Source organism: Nerophis ophidion, linkage group LG13 (assembly GCF_033978795.1).
Source record: "Nerophis ophidion isolate RoL-2023_Sa linkage group LG13, RoL_Noph_v1.0, whole genome shotgun sequence".
NCBI classification, from domain to species: Eukaryota; Metazoa; Chordata; class Actinopteri; order Syngnathiformes; family Syngnathidae; genus Nerophis; species Nerophis ophidion.
Window position 1 is genome coordinate 26,011,443 of NC_084623.1, and position 19,623 is coordinate 26,031,065.

Consider the following 19,623-nt stretch of genomic DNA (forward strand, 5'->3'; position numbering starts at 1 on the left):
AAAAGAGCAGTGATTATTTTATCACACACGTGTAGCTCATTGCAGAAAGGTCCTGTCAACCAGCTTGCCACATTTAAAAATGTAATTCTGAGGACAGCCTCTCGGCTTACGGCCATACTACCCGAAGATCGCCCGATCTCGTTTGATCTCGGAAGCTAAGCTGGGTCTGGCCTGGTTAGTACTGGGTTGGGAGACTGCCTAGGAATACCAGGTGCTGTAGGCTTTTAGCGATGCTCCCAGTATAGGGCGCACTTTCTCCCTTTTGTTTTTTTCACAATGGCTATAGATACTTGCCACACTTGTCAAAACGCTACATTATGCTCGCCCAAACAAACCGCTGGTCTCCACCCAAAACATGTTTGTTTAGTTTTGACTCGGTCTGAAATTTATAGCAAGATTTGCAGTGTCGCCAACAGTGACCCATGTGCCTCAAGGCACTTCTGTGCTAACAGTGGGGCAAAAGTCCAAAGAGTTACATAGGCTGAGAAAAAGAGCAGTGATTATTGTATCACACACGTGTAGCTCATTGCAGAAAGGTCCTGTCAACCAGCTTGCCACATTTAAAAATTGAATTCTGAGGACGGCATCTCGGCTTACGGCCATACTACCCGAAGATCGCCCGATCTCGTCTGATCTCGGAAGCTAAGCTGGGTCTTCCCTGGTTAGTACTTGGATGGGAGACTGCCTAGGAATACCAGGTGCTGTAGGCTTTTAGCGATGCTCCCAGTATAGGGCGCACTTTCTCCCTTTTGTTTTTGTCACAATGGCTATAGATACTTGCCACACTTGTCAAAACGCTACATGATGCTCGTCCAAACAAAACGCTGGTCTTCACCCAAAACATGTTTAGTTTTGACTCGGTCTGAAATTTATAGCAAGATTTGCAGTGTCGCCAACAGTGACCCATGTGCCTCAAGGCACTTCAGTGCTAACAGTGGGGCAAAAGTCCAAAGAGTTACATAGGCTGAGAAAAAGAGCAGTGATTATTGTATCACACACGTGTAGCTCATTGCAGAAAGTTCCTGTCAACCAGCTTGCCACATTTAAAAATTGAATTCTGAGGACTGCCTTTCGGCTTACGGCCATACTACCCGAAGATCGCCCGATCTCGTCTGATCTCGGAAGCTAAGCTGGGTCTGGCCTGGTTAGTACTTGGATGGGAGACTGCCTAGGAATACCAGGTGCTGTAGGCTTTTAGCGATGCTCCCAGTATAGGGCGCACTTTCTCCCTTTTGTTTTTGTCACAATGGCTATAGATACTTGCTACACTTGTCAAAACGCTACATTATGCTCGTCCAAACAAAACGCTGGTCTCCACCCAAAACAAGTTTAGTTTTGACTCGGTCTGAAATTTATAGCAAGATTTGCAGTGTCGCCAACAGTGACCCATGTGCCTCAAGGCACTTCAGTGCTAACAGTGGGGCAAAAGTCCAAAGAGTTACATAAGCTGAGAAAAAGAGCAGTGATTATTTTATCACACACGTGTAGCTCATTGCAGAAAGGTCCTGTCAACCAGCTTGCCACATTTAAAAATTTAATTCTGAGGACAGCCTCTCGGCTTACGGCCATACTACCCGAAGATCGCCCGATCTCGTTTGATCTCGGAAGCTAAGCTCGGTCTGGCCTGGTTAGTACTGGGTTGGGAGACTGCCTAGGAATATCAGGTGCTGTAGGCTTTTAGCGATGCTCCCAGTATAGGGCGCACTTTCTCCCTTTTGTTTTTTTCACAATGGCTATAGATACTTGCCACACTTGTCAAAACGCTACATTATGCTCGCCCAAACAAACCGCTGGTCTCCACCCAAAACATGTTTGTTTAGTTTTGACTCGGTCTGAAATTTATAGCAAGATTTGCAGTGTCGCCAACAGTGACCCATGTGCCTCAAGGCACTTCAGTGCTAACAGTGGGGCAAAAGTCCAAAGAGTTACATAGGCTGAGAAAAAGAGCAGTGATTATTGTATCACACACGTGTAGCTCATTGCAGAAAGGTCCTGTCAACCAGCTTGCCACATTTAAAAATTGAATTCTGAGAACGGCATCTCGGCTTACGGCCATACTACCCGAAGATCGCCCGATCTCGTCTGATCTCGGAAGCTAAGCTGGGTCTGGCCTGGTTAGTACTTGGATGGGAGACTGCCTAGGAATACTAGGTGCTGTAGGCTTTTAGCGATGCTCCCAGTATAGGGCGCACTTTCTCCCTTTTGTTTTTGTCACAATGGCTATAGATACTTGCCACACTTGTCAAAACGCTACATGATGCTCGTCCAAACAAAACGCTGGTCTCCACCCAAAACATGTTTAGTTTTGACTCGGTCTGAAATTTATAGCAAGATTTGCAGTGTCGCCAACAGTGACCCATGTGCCTCAAGGCACTTCAGTGCTAACAGTGGGGCAAAAGTCCAAAGAGTTACATAGGCTGAGAAAAAGAGCAGTGATTATTGTATCACACACGTGTAGCTCATTGCAGAAAGTTCCTGTCAACCAGCTTGCCACATTTAAAAATTGGATTCTGAGGACTGCCTCTCGGCTTACGGCCATACTACCCGAAGATCGCCCGATCTCGTCTGTTCTCGGAAGCTAAGCTGGGTCTGGCCTGGTTAGTACTTGGATGGGAGACTGCCTAGGAATACCAGATGCTGTAGGCTTTTAGCGATGCTCCCAGTATAGGGCGCACTTTCTCCCTTTTGTTTTTGTCACAATGGCTATTGATACTTGCCACACTTGTCAAAACGCTACATTATGCTCGTCCAAACAAAACGCTGGTCTCCACCCAAAACATGTTTAGTTTTGACTCGGTCTGAAATTTATAGCAAGATTTGCAGTGTCGCCAACAGTGACCCATGTGCCTCAAGGCATTTCAGTGCTAACAGTGGGGCAAAAGTCCAAAGAGTTACATAGGCTGAGAAAAAGAGCAGTGATTATTGTATCACACACGTGTAGCTCATTGCAGAAAGTTCCTGTCAACCAGCTTGCCACATTTAAAAATTGGATTCTGAGGACTGCCTCTCGGCTTACGGCCATACTACCCGAAGATCGCCCGATCTCGTCTGATCTCGGAAGCTAAGCTGGGTCTGGCCTGGTTAGTACTTGGTTGGGAGACTGCCTAGGAATACCAGGTGCTGTAGGCTTTTAGCGATGCTCCCAGTATAGGGCGCACTTTCTCCCTTTTGTTTTTGTCACAATGGCTATTGATACTTGCCACACTTGTCAAAACGCTACATTATGCTCGTCCAAACAAAACGCTGGTCTCCACCCATAACAAGTTTAGTTTTGACTCGGTCTGAAATTTATAGCAAGATTTGCAGTGTCGCCAACAGTGACCCATGTGCCTCAAGGCACTTCAGTGCTAACAGTGGGGCAAAAGTCCAAAGAGTTACATAGGCTGAGAAAAAGAGCAGTGATTATTGTATCACACACGTGTAGCTCATTGCAGAAAGTTCCTGTCAACCAGCTTGCCACATTTAAAAATTGGATTCTGAGGACTGCCTCTCGGCTTACGGCCATACTACCCGAAGATCGCCCGATCTCGTCTGTTCTCGGAAGCTAAGCTGGGTCTGGCCTGGTTAGTACTTGGATGGGAGACTGCCTAGGAATACCAGGTGCTGTAGGCTTTTAGCGATGCTCCCAGTATAGGGCGCACTTTCTCCCTTTTGTTTTTGTCACAATGGCTATTGATACTTGCCACACTTGTCAAAACGCTACATTATGCTCGTCCAAACAAAACGCTGGTCTCCACCCAAAACATGTTTAGTTTTGACTCGGTCTGAAATTTATAGCAAGATTTGCAGTGTCGCCAACAGTGACCCATGTGCCTCAAGGCACTTCAGTGCTAACAGTGGGGCAAAAGTCCAAAGAGTTACATAGGCTGAGAAAAAGAGCAGTGATTATTGTATCACACACGTGTAGCTCATTGCAGAAAGTTCCTGTCAACCAGCTTGCCACATTTAAAAATTGGATTCTGAGGACTGCCTCTCGGCTTACGGCCATACTACCCGAAGATCGCCCGATCTCGTCTGATCTCGGAAGCTAAGCTGGGTCTGGCCTGGTTAGTACTTGGTTGGGAGACTGCCTAGGAATACCAGGTGCTGTAGGCTTTTAGCGATGCTCCCAGTATAGGGCGCACTTTCTCCCTTTTGTTTTTGTCACAATGGCTATTGATACTTGCCACACTTGTCAAAACGCTACATTATGCTCGTCCAAACAAAACGCTGGTCTCCACCCATAACAAGTTTAGTTTTGACTCGGTCTGAAATTTATAGCAAGATTTGCAGTGTCGCCAACAGTGACCCATGTGCCTCAAGGCACTTCAGTTCTAACAGTGGGGCAAAAGTCCAAAGAGTTACATAAGCTGAGAAAAAGAGCAGTGATTATTTTATCACACACGTGTAGCTCATTGCAGAAAGGTCCTGTCAACCAGCTTGCCACATTTAAAAATTTAATTCTGAGGACAGCCTCTCGGCTTACGGCCATACTACCCGAAGATCGCCCGATCTCGTTTGATCTCGGAAGCTAAGCTGGGTCTGGCCTGGTTAGTACTGGGTTGGGAGACTGCCTAGGAATACCAGGTGCTGTAGGCTTTTAGCGATGCTCCCAGTATAGGGCGCACTTTCTCCCTTTTGTTTTTTTCACAATGGCTATAGATACTTGCCACACTTGTCAAAACGCTACATTATGCTCGCCCAAACAAACCGCTGGTCTCCACCCAAAACATGTTTGTTTAGTTTTGACTCGGTCTGAAATTTATAGCAAGATTTGCAGTGTCGCCAACAGTGACCCATGTGCCTCAAGGCACTTCTGTGCTAACAGTGGGGCAAAAGTCCAAAGAGTTACATAGGCTGAGAAAAAGAGCAGTGATTATTGTATCACACACGTGTAGCTCATTGCAGAAAGGTCCTGTCAACCAGCTTGCCACATTTAAAAATTGAATTCTGAGGACGGCATCTCGGCTTACGGCCATACTACCCGAAGATCGCCCGATCTCGTCTGATCTCGGAAGCTAAGCTGGGTCTGGCCTGGTTAGTACTTGGATGGGAGACTGCCTAGGAATACCAGGTGCTGTAGGCTTTTAGCGATGCTCCCAGTATAGGGCGCACTTTCTCCCTTTTGTTTTTGTCACAATGGCTATAGATACTTGCCACACTTGTCAAAACGCTACATGATGCTCGTCCAAACAAAACGCTGGTCTCCACCCAAAACATGTTTAGTTTTGACTCGGTCTGAAATTTATAGCAAGATTTGCAGTGTCGCCAACAGTGACCCATGTGCCTCAAGGCACTTCAGTGCTAACAGTGGGGCAAAAGTCCAAAGAGTTACATAGGCTGAGAAAAAGAGCAGTGATTATTGTATCACACACGTGTAGCTCATTGCAGAAAGTTCCTGTCAACCAGCTTGCCACATTTAAAAATTGAATTCTGAGGACTGCCTTTCGGCTTACGGCCATACTACCCGAAGATCGCCCGATCTCGTCTGATCTCGGAAGCTAAGCTGGGTCTGGCCTGGTTAGTACTTGGATGGGAGACTGCCTAGGAATACCAGGTGCTGTAGGCTTTTAGCGATGCTCCCAGTATAGGGCGCACTTTCTCCCTTTTGTTTTTGTCACAATGGCTATAGATACTTGCCACACTTGTCAAACGCTACATTATGCTCGTCCAAACAAAACGCTGGTCTCCACCCAAAACATGTTTGTTTAGTTTTGACTCGGTCTGAAATTTATAGCAAGATTTGCAGTGTCGCCAACAGTGACCCATGTGCCTCAAGGCACTTCAGTGCTAACAGTGGGGCAAAAGTCCAAAGAGTTACATAGGCTGAGAAAAAGAGCAGTGATTATTGTATCACACACGTGTAGCTCATTGCAGAAAGGTCCTGTCAACCAGCTTGCCACATTTAAAAATTGAATTCTGAGGACTACCTCTCGGCTTACGGCCATACTACCCGAAGATCGCCCGATCTCGTCTGATCTCGGAAGCTAAGCTGGGTCTGGCCTGGTTAGTACTTGGATGGGAGACTGCCTAGGAATACCAGGTGCTGTAGGCTTTTAGCGATGCTCCCAGTATAGGGCGCACTTTCTCCCTTTTGTTTTTGTCACAATGGCTATAGATACTTGCCACACTTGTCAAAACGCTACATGATGCTCGTCCAAACAAAACGCTGGTCTCCACCCAAAACATGTTTAGTTTTGACTCGGTCTGAAATTTATAGCAAGATTTGCAGTGTCGCCAACAGTGACCCATGTGCCTCAAGGCACTTCAGTGCTAACAGTGGGGCAAAAGTCCAAAGAGTTACATAGGCTGAGAAAAAGAGCAGTGATTATTGTATCACACACGTGTAGCTCATTGCAGAAAGTTCCTGTCAACCAGCTTGCCACATTTAAAAATTGGATTCTGAGGACTGCCTCTCGGCTTACGGCCATACTACCCGAAGATCGCCCGATCTCGTCTGATCTCGGAAGCTAAGCTGGGTCTGGCCTGGTTAGTACTTGGTTGGGAGACTGCCTAGGAATACCAGGTGCTGTAGGCTTTTAGCGATGCTCCCAGTATAGGGCGCACTTTCTCCCTTTTGTTTTTGTCACAATGGCTATTGATACTTGCCAAACTTGTCAAAACGCTGCATTATGCTCGTCCAAACAAACCGCTGGTCTCCACCCAAAACATGTTTGTTTAGTTTTGACTCGGTCTGAAATTTATAGCAAGATTTGCAGTGTTGCCAACAGTGACCCATGTGCCTCAAGGCACTTCAGTGCTAACATTGGGGCAAAAGTCCAAAGAGTTACATAGGCTGAGAAAAAGAGCAGTGATTATTGTATCACACACGTGTAGCTCATTGCAGAAAGGTCCTGTCAACCAGCTTGCCACATTTAAAAATTTAATTCTGAGGACAGCCTCTCGGCTTACGGCCATACTACCCGAAGATCGCCCGATCTCGTTTAATCTCGGAAGCTAAGCTGGGTCTGGCCTGGTTAGTACTGGGTTGGGAGACTGCCTAGGAATACCAGGTGCTGTAGACTTTTAGCGATGCTCCCAGTATAGGGCGCACTTTCTCCCTTTTGTTTTTTTCACAATGGCTATAGATACTTGCCACACTTGTCAAAACGCTACATTATGCTCGCCCAAACAAACCGCTGGTCTCCACCCAAAACATGTTTGTTTAGTTTTGACTCGGTCTGAAATTTATAGCAAGATTTGCAGTGTCGCCAACAGTGACTCATGTGCCTCAAGGCACTTCAGTGCTAACAGTGGGGCAAAAGTCCAAAGAGTTACATAGGCTGAGAAAAAGAGCAGTGATTATTGTATCACACACGTGTAGCTCATTGCAGAAAGGTCCTGTCAACCAGCTTGCCACATTTAAAAATTGAATTCTGAGGACGCCATCTCGGCTTACGGCCATACTACCCGAAGATCGCCCGATCTCGTCTGATCTCGGAAGCTAAGCTGGGTCTGGCCTGGTTAGTACTTGGATGGGAGACTGCCTAGGAATACCAGGTGCTGTAGGCTTTTAGCGATGCTCCCAGTATAGGGCGCACTTTCTCCCTTTTGTTTTTGTCACAATGGCTATAGATACTTGCCACACTTGTCAAAACGCTACATGATGCTCGTCCAAACAAAACGCTGGTCTCCACCCAAAACATGTTTAGTTTTGACTCGGTCTGAAATTTATAGCAAGATTTGCAGTGTCGCCAACAGTGACCCATGTGCCTCAAGGCACTTCAGTGCTAACAGTGGGGCAAAAGTCCAAAGAGTTACATAGGCTGAGAAAAAGAGCAGTGATTATTGTATCACACACGTGTAGCTCATTGCAGAAAGTTCCTGTCAACCAGCTTGCCACATTTAAAAATTGAATTCTGAGGCCTGCCTCTCGGCTTACGGCCATACTACCCGAAGATCACCCGATCTCGTCTGATCTCGGAAGCTAAGCTGGGTCTGGCCTGGTTAGTACTTGGATGGGAGACTGCCTAGGAATACCAGGTGCTGTAGGCTTTTAGCGATGCTCCCAGTATAGGGCGCACTTTCTCCCTTTTGTTTTTGTCACAATGGCTATAGATACTTGCCACACTTGTCAAAACGCTACATTATGCTCGTCCAAACAAAACGCTGGTCTCCACCCAAAACATGTTTAGTTTTGACTCTGTCTGAAATTTATAGCAAGATTTGCAGTGTCGCCAACAGTGACCCATGTGCCTCAAGGCACTTCAGTGCTAACAGTGGGGCAAAAGTCCAAAGAGTTACATAGGCTGAGAAAAAGAGCAGTGATTATTGTATCACACACGTGTAGCTCATTGCAGAAAGTTCCTGTCAACCAGCTTGCCACATTTAAAAATTGGATTCTGAGGACTGCCTCTCGGCTTACGGCCATACTACCCGAAGATCGCCCGATCTCGTCTGATCTCGGAAGCTAAGCTGGGTCTGGCCTGGTTAGTACTTGGTTGGGAGACTGCCTAGGAATACCAGGTGCTGTAGGCTTTTAGCGATGCTCCCAGTATAGGGCGCACTTTCTCCCTTTTGTTTTTGTCACAATGGCTATTGATACTTGCCACACTTGTCAAAACGCTACATTATGCTCGTCCAAACAAAACGCTGGTCTCCACCCAAAACAAGTTTAGTTTTGACTCGGTCTGAAATTTATAGCAAGATTTGCAGTGTCGCCAACAGTGACCCATGTGCCTCAAGGCACTTCAGTTCTAACAGTGGGGCAAAAGTCCAAAGAGTTACATAAGCTGAGAAAAAGAGCAGTGATTATTTTATCACACACGTGTAGCTCATTGCAGAAAGGTCCTGTCAACCAGCTTGCCACATTTAAAAATGTAATTCTGAGGACAGCCTCTCGGCTTACGGCCATACTACCCGAAGATCGCCCGATCTCGTTTGATCTCGGAAGCTAAGCTGGGTCTGGCCTGGTTAGTACTGGGTTGGGAGACTGCCTAGGAATACCAGGTGCTGTAGGCTTTTAGCGATGCTCCCAGTATAGGGCGCACTTTCTCCCTTTTGTTTTTTTCACAATGGCTATAGATACTTGCCACACTTGTCAAAACGCTACATTATGCTCGCCCAAACAAACCGCTGGTCTCCACCCAAAACATGTTTGTTTAGTTTTGACTCGGTCTGAAATTTATAGCAAGATTTGCAGTGTCGCCAACAGTGACCCATGTGCCTCAAGGCACTTCTGTGCTAACAGTGGGGCAAAAGTCCAAAGAGTTACATAGGCTGAGAAAAAGAGCAGTGATTATTGTATCACACACGTGTAGCTCATTGCAGAAAGGTCCTGTCAACCAGCTTGCCACATTTAAAAATTGAATTCTGAGGACGGCATCTCGGCTTACGGCCATACTACCCGAAGATCGCCCGATCTCGTCTGATCTCGGAAGCTAAGCTGGGTCTGGCCTGGTTAGTACTTGGATGGGAGACTGCCTAGGAATACCAGGTGCTGTAGGCTTTTAGCGATGCTCCCACTATAGGGCGCACTTTCTCCCTTTTGTTTTTGTCACAATGGCTATAGATACTTGCCACACTTGTCAAAACGCTACATGATGCTCGTCCAAACAAAACGCTGGTCTCCACCCAAAACATTTTTAGTTTTGACTCGGTCTGAAATTTATAGCAAGATTTGCAGTGTCGCCAACAGTGACCCATGTGCCTCAAGGCACTTCAGTGCTAACAGTGGGGCAAAAGTCCAAAGAGTTACATAGGCTGAGAAAAAGAGCAGTGATTATTGTATCACACACGTGTAGCTCATTGCAGAAAGTTCCTGTCAACCAGCTTGCCACATTTAAAAATTGAATTCTGAGGACTGCCTTTCGGCTTACGGCCATACTACCCGAAGATCGCCCGATCTCGTCTGATCTCGGAAGCTAAGCTGGGTCTGGCCTGGTTAGTACTTGGATGGGAGACTGCCTAGGAATACCAGGTGCTGTAGGCTTTTAGCGATGCTCCCAGTATAGGGCGCACTTTCTCCCTTTTGTTTTTGTCACAATGGCTATAGATACTTGCCACACTTGTCAAAACGCTACGTTTATGCTTGTCCAAACAAAACACTGGTCTCCACCCAAAACATGTTTAGTTTTGACTCGGTCTGAAATTTATAGCAAGATTTGCAGTGTCGCCAACAGTGACCCATGTGCCTCAAGGCACTTCAGTGCTAACAGTGGGGCAAAAGTCCAAAGAGTTACATAAGCTGAGAAAAAGAGCAGTGATTATTTTATCACACACGTGTAGCTCATTGCAGAAAGGTCCTGTCAACCAGCTTGCCACATTTAAAAATTTAATTCTGAGGACAGCCTCTCGGCTTACGGCCATACTACCCGAAGATCGCCCGATCTCGTTTGATCTCGGAAGCTAAGCTGGGTCTGGCCTGGTTAGTACTGGGTTGGGAGACTGCCTAGGAATACCAGGTGCTGTAGGCTTTTAGCGATGCTCCCAGTATAGGGCGCACTTTCTCCCTTTTGTTTTTTTCACAATGGCTATAGATACTTGCCACACTTGTCAAAACGCTACATTATGCTCGCCCAAACAAACCGCTGGTCTCCACCCAAAACATGTTTGTTTAGTTTTGACTCGGTCTGAAATTTATAGCAAGATTTGCAGTGTCGCCAACAGTGACCCATGTGCCTCAAGGCACTTCAGTGCTAACAGTGGGGCAAAAGTCCAAAGAGTTACATAGGCTGAGAAAAAGAGCAGTGATTATTGTATCACACACGTGTAGCTCATTGCAGAAAGGTCCTGTCATCCAGCTTGCCACATTTAAAAATTGAATTCTGAGGACGGCATCTCGGCTTACGGCCATACTACCCGAAGATCGCCCGATCTCGTCTGATCTCGGAAGCTAAGCTGGGTCTGGGCTGGTTAGTACTTGGATGGGAGACTGCCTAGGAATACCAGGTGCTGTAGGCTTTTAGCGATACTCCCAGTATAGGGCGCACTTTCTCCCTTTTGTTTTTGTCACAATGGCTATAGATACTTGCCACACTTGTCAAAACGCTACATGATGCTCGTCCAAACAAAACGCTGGTCTCCACCCAAAACATGTTTAGTTTTGACTCGGTCTGAAATTTATAGCAAGATTTGCAGTGTCGCCAACAGTGACCCATGTGCCTCAAGGCACTTCAGTGCTAACAGTGGGGCAAAAGTCCAAAGAGTTACATAGGCTGAGAAAAAGAGCAGTGATTATTGTATCACACACGTGTAGCTCATTGCAGAAAGTTCCTGTCAACCAGCTTGCCACATTTAAAAATTGGATTCTGAGGACTGCCTCTCGGCTTACGGCCATACTACCCGAAGATCGCCCGATCTCGTCTGATCTCGGAAGCTAAGCTGGGTCTGGCCTGGTTAGTACTTGGATGGGAGACTGCCTAGGAATACCAGGTGCTGTAGGCTTTTAGCGATGCTCCCAGTATAGGGCGCACTTTCTCCCTTTTGTTTTTGTCACAATGGCTATTGATACTTGCCACACTTGTCAAAACGCTACATTATGCTCGTCCAAACAAAACGCTGGTCTCCACCCAAAACATGTTTAGTTTTGACTCGGTCTGAAATTTATAGCAAGATTTGCAGTGTCGCCAACAGTGACCCATGTGCCTCAAGGCACTTCAGTGCTAACAGTGGGGCAAAAGTCCAAAGAGTTACATAGGCTGAGAAAAAGAGCAGTGATTATTGTATCACACACGTGTAGCTCATTGCAGAAAGTTCCTGTCAACCAGCTTGCCACATTTAAAAATTGAATTCTGAGGACTGCCTTTCGGCTTACGGCCATACTACCCGAAGATCGCCCGATCTCGTCTGATCTCGGAAGCTAAGCTGGGTCTGGCCTGGTTAGTACTTGGATGGGAGACTGCCTAGGAATACCAGGTGCTGTAGGCTTTTAGCGATGCTCCCAGTATAGGGCGCACTTTTTCCCTTTTGTTTTTGTCACAATGGCTATAGATACTTGCCACACTTGTCAAAACGCTACATTATGCTCGTCCAAACAAAACGCTGGTCTCCACCCAAAACAAGTTTAGTTTTGACTCGGTCTGAAATTTATAGCAAGATTTGCAGTGTCGCCAACAGTGACCCATGTGCCTCAAGGCACTTCAGTGCTAACAGTGGGGCAAAAGTCCAAAGAGTTACATAAGCTGAGAAAAAGAGCAGTGATTATTTTATCACACACGTGTAGCTCATTGCAGAAAGGTCCTGTCAACCAGCTTGCCACATTTAAAAATTTAATTCTGAGGACAGCCTCTCGGCTTACGGCCATACTACCCGAAGATCGCCCGATCTCGTTTGATCTCGGAAGCTAAGCTGGGTCTGGCCTGGTTAGTACTGGGTTGGGAGACTGCCTAAGAATACCAGGTGCTGTAGGCTTTTAGCGATGCTCCCAGTATAGGGCGCACTTTCTCCCTTTTGTTTTTTTCACAATGGCTATAGATACTTGCCACACTTGTCAAAACGCTACATTATGCTCGCCCAAACAAACCGCTGGTCTCCACCCAAAACATGTTTGTTTAGTTTTGACTCGGTCTGAAATTTATAGCAAGATTTGCAGTGTCGCCAACAGTGACCCATGTGCCTCAAGGCACTTCAGTGCTAACAGTGGGGCAAAAGTCCAAAGAGTTACATAGGCTGAGAAAAAGAGCAGTGATTATTGTATCACACACGTGTAGCTCATTGCAGAAAGGTCCTGTCAACCAGCTTGCCACATTTAAAAATTGAATTCTGAGGACGGCATCTCGGCTTACGGCCATACTACCCGAAGATCGCCCGATCTCGTCTGATCTCGGAAGCTAAGCTGGGTCTGGCCTGGTTAGTACTTGGATGGGAGACTGCCTAGGAATACCAGGTGCTGTAGGCTTTTAGCGATGCTCCCAGTATAGGGCGCACTTTCTCCCTTTTGTTTTTGTCACAATGGCTATAGATACTTGCCACACTTGTCAAAACGCTACATGATGCTCGTCCAAACAAAACGCTGGTCTCCACCCAAAACATGTTTAGTTTTGACTCTGTCTGAAATTTATAGCAAGATTTGCAGTGTCGCCAACAGTGACCCATGTGCCTCAAGGCACTTCAGTGCTAACAGTGGGGCAAAAGTCCAAAGAGTTACATAGGCTGAGAAAAAGAGCAGTGATTATTGTATCACACACGTGTAGCTCATTGCAGAAAGTTCCTGTCAACCAGCTTGCCACATTTAAAAATTGGATTCTGAGGACTGCCTCTCGGCTTACGGCCATACTACCCGAAGATCGCCCGATCTCGTCTGATCTCGGACGCTAAGCTGGGTCTGGCCTGGTTAGTACTTGGTTGGGAGACTGCCTAGGAATACCAGGTGCTGTAGGCTTTTAGCGATGCTCCCAGTATAGGGCGCACTTTCTCCCTTTTGTTTTTGTCACAATGGCTATTGATACTTGCCACACTTGTCAAAACGCTACATTATGCTCGTCCAAACAAAACGCTGGTCTCCACCCAAAACATGTTTAGTTTTGACTCGGTCTGAAATTTATAGCAAGATTTGCAGTGTCGCCAACAGTGACCCATGTGCCTCAAGGCACTTCAGTGCTAACAGTGGGGCAAAAGTCCAAAGAGTTACATAGGCTGAGAAAAAGAGCAGTGATTATTGTATCACACACGTGTAGCTCATTGCAGAAAGTTCCTGTCAACCAGCTTGCCACATTTAAAAATTGGATTCTGAGGACTGCCTCTCGGCTTACGGCCATACTACCCGAAGATCGCCCGATCTCGTCTGATCTCGGAAGCTAAGCTGGGTCTGGCCTGGTTAGTACTTGGTTGGGAGACTGCCTAGGAATACCAGGTGCTGTAGGCTTTTAGCGATGCTCCCAGTATAGGGCGCACTTTCTCCCTTTTGTTTTTGTCACAATGGCTATTGATACTTGCCAAACTTGTCAAAACGCTGCATTATGCTCGTCCAAACAAACCGCTGGTCTCCACCCAAAACATGTTTGTTTAGTTTTGACTCGGTCTGAAATTTATAGCAAGATTTGCAGTGTCGCCAACAGTGACCCATGTGCCTCAAGGCACTTCAGTGCTAACAGTGGGGCAAAAGTCCAAAGAGTTACATAGGCTGAGAAAAAGAGCAGTGATTATTGTATCACACACGTGTAGCTCATTGCAGAAAGGTCCTGTCAACCAGCTTGCCACATTTAAAAATTGAATTCTGAGGACGGCATCTCGGCTTACGGCCATACTACCCGAAGATCGCCCGATCTCGTCTGATCTCGGAAGCTAAGCTGGGTCTGGTTAGTACTTGGATGGGAGACTGCCTAGGAATACCAGGTGCTGTAGGCTTTTAGCGATGCTCCCAGTATAGGGCGCACTTTCTCCCTTTTGTTTTTGTCACAATGGCTATAGATACTTGCCACACTTGTCAAAACGCTACATTATGCTCGTCCAAACAAAACGCTGGTTTCCACCCAAAACAAGTTTAGTTTTGACTCGGTCTGAAATTTATAGCAAGATTTGCAGTGTCGCCAACAGTGACCCATGTGCCTCAAGGCACTTCAGTGCTAACAGTGGGGCAAAAGTCCAAAGAGTTACATAGGCTGACAAAAAGAGCAGTGATTATTGTATCACACACGTGTAGCTCATTGCAGAAAGGTCCTGTCAACCAGCTTGCCACATTTAAAAATTGGATTCTGAGGACTGCCTCTCGGCTTACGGCCATACTACCCGAAGATCGCCCGATCTCGTCTGATCTCGGAAGCTAAGCTGGGTCTGGCCTGGTTAGTACTTGGTTGGGAGACTGCCTAGGAATACCAGGTGCTGTAGGCTTTTAGCGATGCTCCCAGTATAGGGCGCACTTTCTCCTTTTTGTTTTTGTCACAATGGCTATTGATACTTGCCACACTTGTCAAAACGCTACATTATGCTCGTCCAAACAAAACGTTGGTCTCCACCCAAAACAAGTTTAGTTTTGACTCGGTCTGAAATTTATAGCAAGATTTGCAGTGTCGCCAACAGTGACCCATGTGCCTCAAGGCACTTCAGTGCTAACAGTGGGGCAAAAGTCCAAAGAGTTACATAGGCTGAGAAAAAGAGCAGTGATTATTGTATCACACACGTGTAGCTCATTGCAGAAAGGTCCTGTCAACCAGCTTGCCACATTTAAAAATTTAATTCTGAGGACTGCCTCTCGGCTTACGGCCATACTACCCGAAGATCGCCCGATCTCGTCTGATCTCGGAAGCTAAGCTGGGTCTGGCCTGGTTAGTACTTGGATGGGAGACTGCCTAGGAATACCAGGTGCTGTAGGGTTTTAGCGATGCTCCCAGTATAGGGCGCACTTTCTCCCTTTTGTTTTTGTCACAATGGCTATAGATACTTGCCACACTTGTCAAAACGCTACATTATGCTCGCCCAAACAAACCGCTGGTCTCCACCCAAAACATGTTTGTTTAGTTTTGACTCGGTCTGAAATTTATAGCAAGATTTGCAGTGTCGCCAACAGTGACCCATGTGCCTCAAGGCACTTCAGTGCGAACAGTGGGGCAAAAGTCCAAAGAGTTACATAGGCTGAGAAAAAGAGCAGTGATTATTGTATCACACACGTGTAGCTCATTGCAGAAAGGTCCTGTCAACCAGCTTGCCACATTTAAAAATTGAATTCTGAAGACGGCATCTCGGCTTACGGCCATACTACCCGAAGATCGCCCGATCTCGTCTGATCTCGGAAGCTAAGCTGGGTCTGACCTGGTTAGTACTTGGATGGGAGACTGCCTAGGAATACCAGGTGCTGTAGGCTTTTAGCGATGCTCCCAGTATAGGGCGCACTTTCTCCCTTTTGTTTTTGTCACAATGGCTATAGATACTTGCCACACTTGTCAAAACGCTACATGATGCTCGTCCAAACAAAACGCTGGTCTCCACCCAAAACATGTTTAGTTTTGACTCGGTCTGAAATTTATAGCAAGATTTGCAGTGTCGCCAACAGTGACCCATGTGCCTCAAGGCACTTCAGTGCTAACAGTGGGGCAAAAGTCCAAAGAGTTACATAGGCTGAGAAAAAGAGCAGTGATTATTGTATCACACACGTGTAGCTCATTGCAGAAAGTTCCTGTCAACCAGCTTGCCACATTTAAAAATTGGATTCTGAGGACTGCCTCTCGGCTTACGGCCATACTACCCGAAGATCGCCCGATCTCGTCTGATCTCGGAAGCTAAGCTGGGTCTGGCCTGGTTAGTACTTGGTTGGGAGACTGCCTAGGAATACCAGGTGCTGTAGGCTTTTAGCGATGCTCCCAGTATAGGGCGCACTTTCTCCCTTTTGTTTTTGTCACAATGGCTATTGATACTTGCCACACTTGTCAAAACGCTACATTATGCTCGTCCAAACAAAACGCTGGTCTCCACCCAAAACAAGTTTAGTTTTGACTCGGTCTGAAATTTATAGCAAGATTTGCAGTGTCGCCAACAGTGACCCATGTGCCTCAAGGCACTTCAGTTCTAACAGTGGGGCAAAAGTCCAAAGAGTTACATAAGCTGAGAAAAAGAGCAGTGATTATTTTATCACACACGTGTAGCTCATTGCAGAAAGGTCCTGTCAACCAGCTTGCCACATTTAAAAATTTAATTCTGAGGACAGCCTCTCGGCTTACGGCCATACTACCCGAAGATCGCCCGATCTCGTTTGATCTCGGAAGCTAAGCTGGGTCTGGCCTGGTTAGTACTGGGTTGGGAGACTGCCTAGGAATACCAGGTGCTGTAGGCTTTTAGCGATGCTCCCAGTATAGGGCGCACTTTCTCCCTTTTGTTTTTTTCACAATGGCTATAGATACTTGCCACACTTGTCAAAACGCTACATTATGCTCGCCCAAACAAACCGCTGGTCTCCACCCAAAACATGTTTGTTTAGTTTTGACTCGGTCTGAAATTTATAGCAAGATTTGCAGTGTCGCCAACAGTGACCCATGTGCCTCAAGGCACTTCAGTGCTAACAGTGGGGCAAAAGTCCAAAGAGTTACATAGGCTGAGAAAAAGAGCAGTGATTATTGTATCACACACGTGTAGCTCATTGCAGAAAGGTCCTGTCAACCAGCTTGCCACATTTAAAAATTGAATTCTGAGGACGGCATCTCGGCTTACGGCCATACTACCCGAAGATCGCCCGATCTCGTCTGATCTCGGAAGCTAAGCTGGGTCTGGCCTGGTTAGTACTTGGATGGGAGACTGCCTAGGAATACCAGGTGCTGTAGGCTTTTAGCGATGCTCCCAGTATAGGGCGCACTTTCTCCTTTTTGTTTTTGTCACAATGGCTATTGATACTTGCCACACTTGTCAAAACGCTACATTATGCTCGTCCAAACAAAACGTTGGTCTCCACCCAAAACAAGTTTAGTTTTGACTCGGTCTGAAATTTATAGCAAGATTTGCAGTGTCGCCAACAGTGACCCATGTGCCTCAAGGCACTTCAGTGCTAACAGTGGGGCAAAAGTCCAAAGAGTTACATAGGCTGAGAAAAAGAGCAGTGATTATTGTATCACACACGTGTAACTCATTGCAGAAAGGTCCTGTCAACCAGCTTGCCACATTTAAAAATTGAATTCTGAGGTCTGCCTCTCGGCTTACGGCCATACTACCCGAAGATCGCCCGATCTCGTCTGATCTCGGAAGCTAAGCTGGGTCTGGCCTGGTTAGTACTTGGTTGGGAGACTGCCTAGGAATACCAGGTGCTGTAGGCTTTTAGCGATGCTACCAGTATAGGGCGCACTTTCTCCCTTTTGTTTTTGTCACAATGGCTATAGATACTTGCCACACTTGTCAAAACGCTACATTATGCTCGTCCAAACAAAACGCTGGTCTCCACCCAAAACATGTTTAGTTTTGACTCGGTCTGAAATTTATAGCAAGATTTGCAGTGTCGCCAATAGTGACCCATGTGCCTCAAGGCACTTCAGTGCTAACAGTGGGGCAAAAATCGTAAGAGTTACATAGGCTGAGAAAAAGAGCAGTGATTATTGTATCACACACGTGTAACTCATTGCAGAAAGGTCCTGTCAACCAGCTTGCCACATTTAAAAATTGAATTCTGAGGTCTGCCTCTCGGCTTACGGCCATACTACCCGAAGATCGCCCGATCTCGTCTGATCTCGGAAGCTAAGCTGGGTCTGGCCTGGTTAGTACTTGGTTGGGAGACTGCCTAGGAATACCAGGTGCTGTAGGCTTTTAGCGATGCTACCAGTATAGGGCGCACTTTCTCCCTTTTGTTTTTGTCACAATGGCTATAGATACTTGCCACACTTGTCAAAACGCTACATTATGCTCGTCCAAACAAAACGCTGGTCTCCACCCAAAACATGTTTAGTTTTGACTCGGTCTGAAATTTATAGCAAGATTTGCAGTGTCACCAATAGTGACCCATGTGCCTCAAGGCACTTCAGTGCTAACAGTGGGGCAAAAGTCGTAAGAGTTACATAGGCTGAGAAAAAGAGCAGTGATTATTGTATCACATACGTGTAACTCATTGCAGAAAGGTCCTGTCAACCAGCTTGCCACATTTAAAAATTGAATTCTGAGGACTGCCTCTCGGCTTACGGCCATACTACCCGAAGATCACCCGATCTCGTCTGATCTCGGAAGCTAAGCTGGGTCTGTCCTGGTTAGTACTTGGTTGGGAGACTGCCTAGGAATACCAGGTGCTGTAGGCTTTTAGCGATGCTACCAGTATAGGGCGCACTTTCTCCCTTTTGTTTTTTTCACAATGGCTATAGATATTTGCCACACTTGTCAAAACGCTACATTATGCTCATCCAAACAAACCGCCGGTCTCCACCCAAAACATGTTTGTTTAGTTTTGACTCGGTCTGAAATTTATAGCAAGATTTGCAGTGTCGCCAACAGTGACCCATGTGCCTCAAGGCACTTCAGTGCTAACAGTGGGGCAAAAGTCCAAAGAGTTACATAGGCTGAGAAAAAGAGCAGTGATTATTGTATCACACACGTGTAGCTCATTGCAGAAAGGTCCTGTCAACCAGCTTGCCACATTTAAAAGTTGAATTCTGAGGACTGCCTCTCGGCTTAGGGCCATACTACCCGAAGATCGCCCGATCTCGTCTGATCTCGGAAGCTAAGCTGGGTCTGGCCTGGTTAGTACTTGGTTGGGAGACTGCCTAGGAATACCAGGTGCTGTAGGCTTTTAGCGATTCTCCCAGTATAGGGCGCACTTTCTCCTTTTTGTTTTTGTCACAATGGCTATTGATACTTGCCACACTTGTCAAAACGCTACATTATGCTCGTCCAAACAAAACGTTGGTCTCCACCCAAAACAAGTTTAGTTTTGACCCGGTCTGAAATTTATAGCAAGATTTGCAGTGTCGCCAACAGTGACCCATGTGCCTCAAGGCACTTCAGTGCTAACAGTGGGGCAAAAGTCCAAAGAGTTACATAGGCTGAGAAAAAGAGCAGTGATTATTGTATCACACACGTGTAGCTCATTGCAGAAAGGTCCTGTCAACCAGCTTGCCACATTTAAAAATTTAATTCTGAGGTCTGCCTCTCGGCTTACGGCCATACTACCCGAAGATCGCCCGATCTCGTCTGATCTCGGAAGCTAAGCTGGGTCTGGCCTGGTTAGTACTTGGATGGGAGACTGCCTAGGAATACCAGGTGCTGTAGGCTTTTAGCGATGCTCCCAGTATAGGGCGCACTTTC

At 46.5% G+C, this 19,623-nt stretch overlaps 1 non-coding gene and 40 pseudogenes across 1 annotated transcript; all 41 read left to right on the forward strand.

The window, feature by feature from the left end:
• Positions 1–104: 104 nt before the first annotated feature.
• On the forward strand, positions 105–223 carry LOC133565519 (5S ribosomal RNA; annotated as a pseudogene).
• Positions 224–591: 368 nt separating this feature from the next.
• LOC133567165 (5S ribosomal RNA) lies at positions 592–710 on the forward strand (annotated as a pseudogene).
• Positions 711–1,074: 364 nt separating this feature from the next.
• On the forward strand, positions 1,075–1,193 carry LOC133567519 (5S ribosomal RNA; annotated as a pseudogene).
• Positions 1,194–1,557: 364 nt separating this feature from the next.
• On the forward strand, positions 1,558–1,676 carry LOC133566798 (5S ribosomal RNA; annotated as a pseudogene).
• Positions 1,677–2,044: 368 nt separating this feature from the next.
• Positions 2,045–2,163, forward strand: LOC133565746 (5S ribosomal RNA; annotated as a pseudogene).
• A 364-nt stretch (positions 2,164–2,527) lies between these two features.
• Positions 2,528–2,646, forward strand: LOC133567008 (5S ribosomal RNA; annotated as a pseudogene).
• A 364-nt stretch (positions 2,647–3,010) lies between these two features.
• LOC133565219 (5S ribosomal RNA) lies at positions 3,011–3,129 on the forward strand (annotated as a pseudogene).
• A 364-nt stretch (positions 3,130–3,493) lies between these two features.
• On the forward strand, positions 3,494–3,612 carry LOC133565869 (5S ribosomal RNA; annotated as a pseudogene).
• Positions 3,613–3,976: 364 nt separating this feature from the next.
• Positions 3,977–4,095, forward strand: LOC133565221 (5S ribosomal RNA; annotated as a pseudogene).
• A 364-nt stretch (positions 4,096–4,459) lies between these two features.
• LOC133565520 (5S ribosomal RNA) lies at positions 4,460–4,578 on the forward strand (annotated as a pseudogene).
• Positions 4,579–4,946: 368 nt separating this feature from the next.
• LOC133567520 (5S ribosomal RNA) lies at positions 4,947–5,065 on the forward strand (annotated as a pseudogene).
• Positions 5,066–5,429: 364 nt separating this feature from the next.
• On the forward strand, positions 5,430–5,548 carry LOC133567521 (5S ribosomal RNA; annotated as a pseudogene).
• A 367-nt stretch (positions 5,549–5,915) lies between these two features.
• LOC133567522 (5S ribosomal RNA) lies at positions 5,916–6,034 on the forward strand (annotated as a pseudogene).
• Positions 6,035–6,398: 364 nt separating this feature from the next.
• Positions 6,399–6,517, forward strand: LOC133565222 (5S ribosomal RNA; annotated as a pseudogene).
• Positions 6,518–6,885: 368 nt separating this feature from the next.
• Positions 6,886–7,004, forward strand: LOC133567183 (5S ribosomal RNA; annotated as a pseudogene).
• A 368-nt stretch (positions 7,005–7,372) lies between these two features.
• Positions 7,373–7,491, forward strand: LOC133567523 (5S ribosomal RNA; annotated as a pseudogene).
• A 364-nt stretch (positions 7,492–7,855) lies between these two features.
• Positions 7,856–7,974, forward strand: LOC133565010 (5S ribosomal RNA). The gene has a single exon (XR_009809410.1). It is a non-coding gene; the product is annotated as a 5S ribosomal RNA (ribosomal RNA).
• Positions 7,975–8,338: 364 nt separating this feature from the next.
• Positions 8,339–8,457, forward strand: LOC133565223 (5S ribosomal RNA; annotated as a pseudogene).
• Positions 8,458–8,821: 364 nt separating this feature from the next.
• LOC133565521 (5S ribosomal RNA) lies at positions 8,822–8,940 on the forward strand (annotated as a pseudogene).
• Positions 8,941–9,308: 368 nt separating this feature from the next.
• On the forward strand, positions 9,309–9,427 carry LOC133567524 (5S ribosomal RNA; annotated as a pseudogene).
• Positions 9,428–9,791: 364 nt separating this feature from the next.
• On the forward strand, positions 9,792–9,910 carry LOC133567525 (5S ribosomal RNA; annotated as a pseudogene).
• A 365-nt stretch (positions 9,911–10,275) lies between these two features.
• On the forward strand, positions 10,276–10,394 carry LOC133565522 (5S ribosomal RNA; annotated as a pseudogene).
• A 368-nt stretch (positions 10,395–10,762) lies between these two features.
• LOC133566624 (5S ribosomal RNA) lies at positions 10,763–10,881 on the forward strand (annotated as a pseudogene).
• A 364-nt stretch (positions 10,882–11,245) lies between these two features.
• LOC133567528 (5S ribosomal RNA) lies at positions 11,246–11,364 on the forward strand (annotated as a pseudogene).
• A 364-nt stretch (positions 11,365–11,728) lies between these two features.
• On the forward strand, positions 11,729–11,847 carry LOC133567529 (5S ribosomal RNA; annotated as a pseudogene).
• Positions 11,848–12,211: 364 nt separating this feature from the next.
• Positions 12,212–12,330, forward strand: LOC133565770 (5S ribosomal RNA; annotated as a pseudogene).
• A 368-nt stretch (positions 12,331–12,698) lies between these two features.
• LOC133567530 (5S ribosomal RNA) lies at positions 12,699–12,817 on the forward strand (annotated as a pseudogene).
• A 364-nt stretch (positions 12,818–13,181) lies between these two features.
• On the forward strand, positions 13,182–13,300 carry LOC133566092 (5S ribosomal RNA; annotated as a pseudogene).
• Positions 13,301–13,664: 364 nt separating this feature from the next.
• On the forward strand, positions 13,665–13,783 carry LOC133565225 (5S ribosomal RNA; annotated as a pseudogene).
• Positions 13,784–14,151: 368 nt separating this feature from the next.
• Positions 14,152–14,265, forward strand: LOC133567377 (5S ribosomal RNA; annotated as a pseudogene).
• Positions 14,266–14,629: 364 nt separating this feature from the next.
• Positions 14,630–14,748, forward strand: LOC133565226 (5S ribosomal RNA; annotated as a pseudogene).
• A 364-nt stretch (positions 14,749–15,112) lies between these two features.
• On the forward strand, positions 15,113–15,231 carry LOC133565926 (5S ribosomal RNA; annotated as a pseudogene).
• A 368-nt stretch (positions 15,232–15,599) lies between these two features.
• LOC133565472 (5S ribosomal RNA) lies at positions 15,600–15,718 on the forward strand (annotated as a pseudogene).
• Positions 15,719–16,082: 364 nt separating this feature from the next.
• Positions 16,083–16,201, forward strand: LOC133565227 (5S ribosomal RNA; annotated as a pseudogene).
• Positions 16,202–16,565: 364 nt separating this feature from the next.
• On the forward strand, positions 16,566–16,684 carry LOC133565524 (5S ribosomal RNA; annotated as a pseudogene).
• A 368-nt stretch (positions 16,685–17,052) lies between these two features.
• Positions 17,053–17,171, forward strand: LOC133567531 (5S ribosomal RNA; annotated as a pseudogene).
• Positions 17,172–17,535: 364 nt separating this feature from the next.
• LOC133565228 (5S ribosomal RNA) lies at positions 17,536–17,654 on the forward strand (annotated as a pseudogene).
• Positions 17,655–18,018: 364 nt separating this feature from the next.
• LOC133565229 (5S ribosomal RNA) lies at positions 18,019–18,137 on the forward strand (annotated as a pseudogene).
• A 364-nt stretch (positions 18,138–18,501) lies between these two features.
• LOC133565855 (5S ribosomal RNA) lies at positions 18,502–18,620 on the forward strand (annotated as a pseudogene).
• Positions 18,621–18,988: 368 nt separating this feature from the next.
• Positions 18,989–19,107, forward strand: LOC133566222 (5S ribosomal RNA; annotated as a pseudogene).
• A 364-nt stretch (positions 19,108–19,471) lies between these two features.
• Positions 19,472–19,590, forward strand: LOC133567532 (5S ribosomal RNA; annotated as a pseudogene).
• The last annotated feature ends 33 nt before the right edge of the window (positions 19,591–19,623 follow it).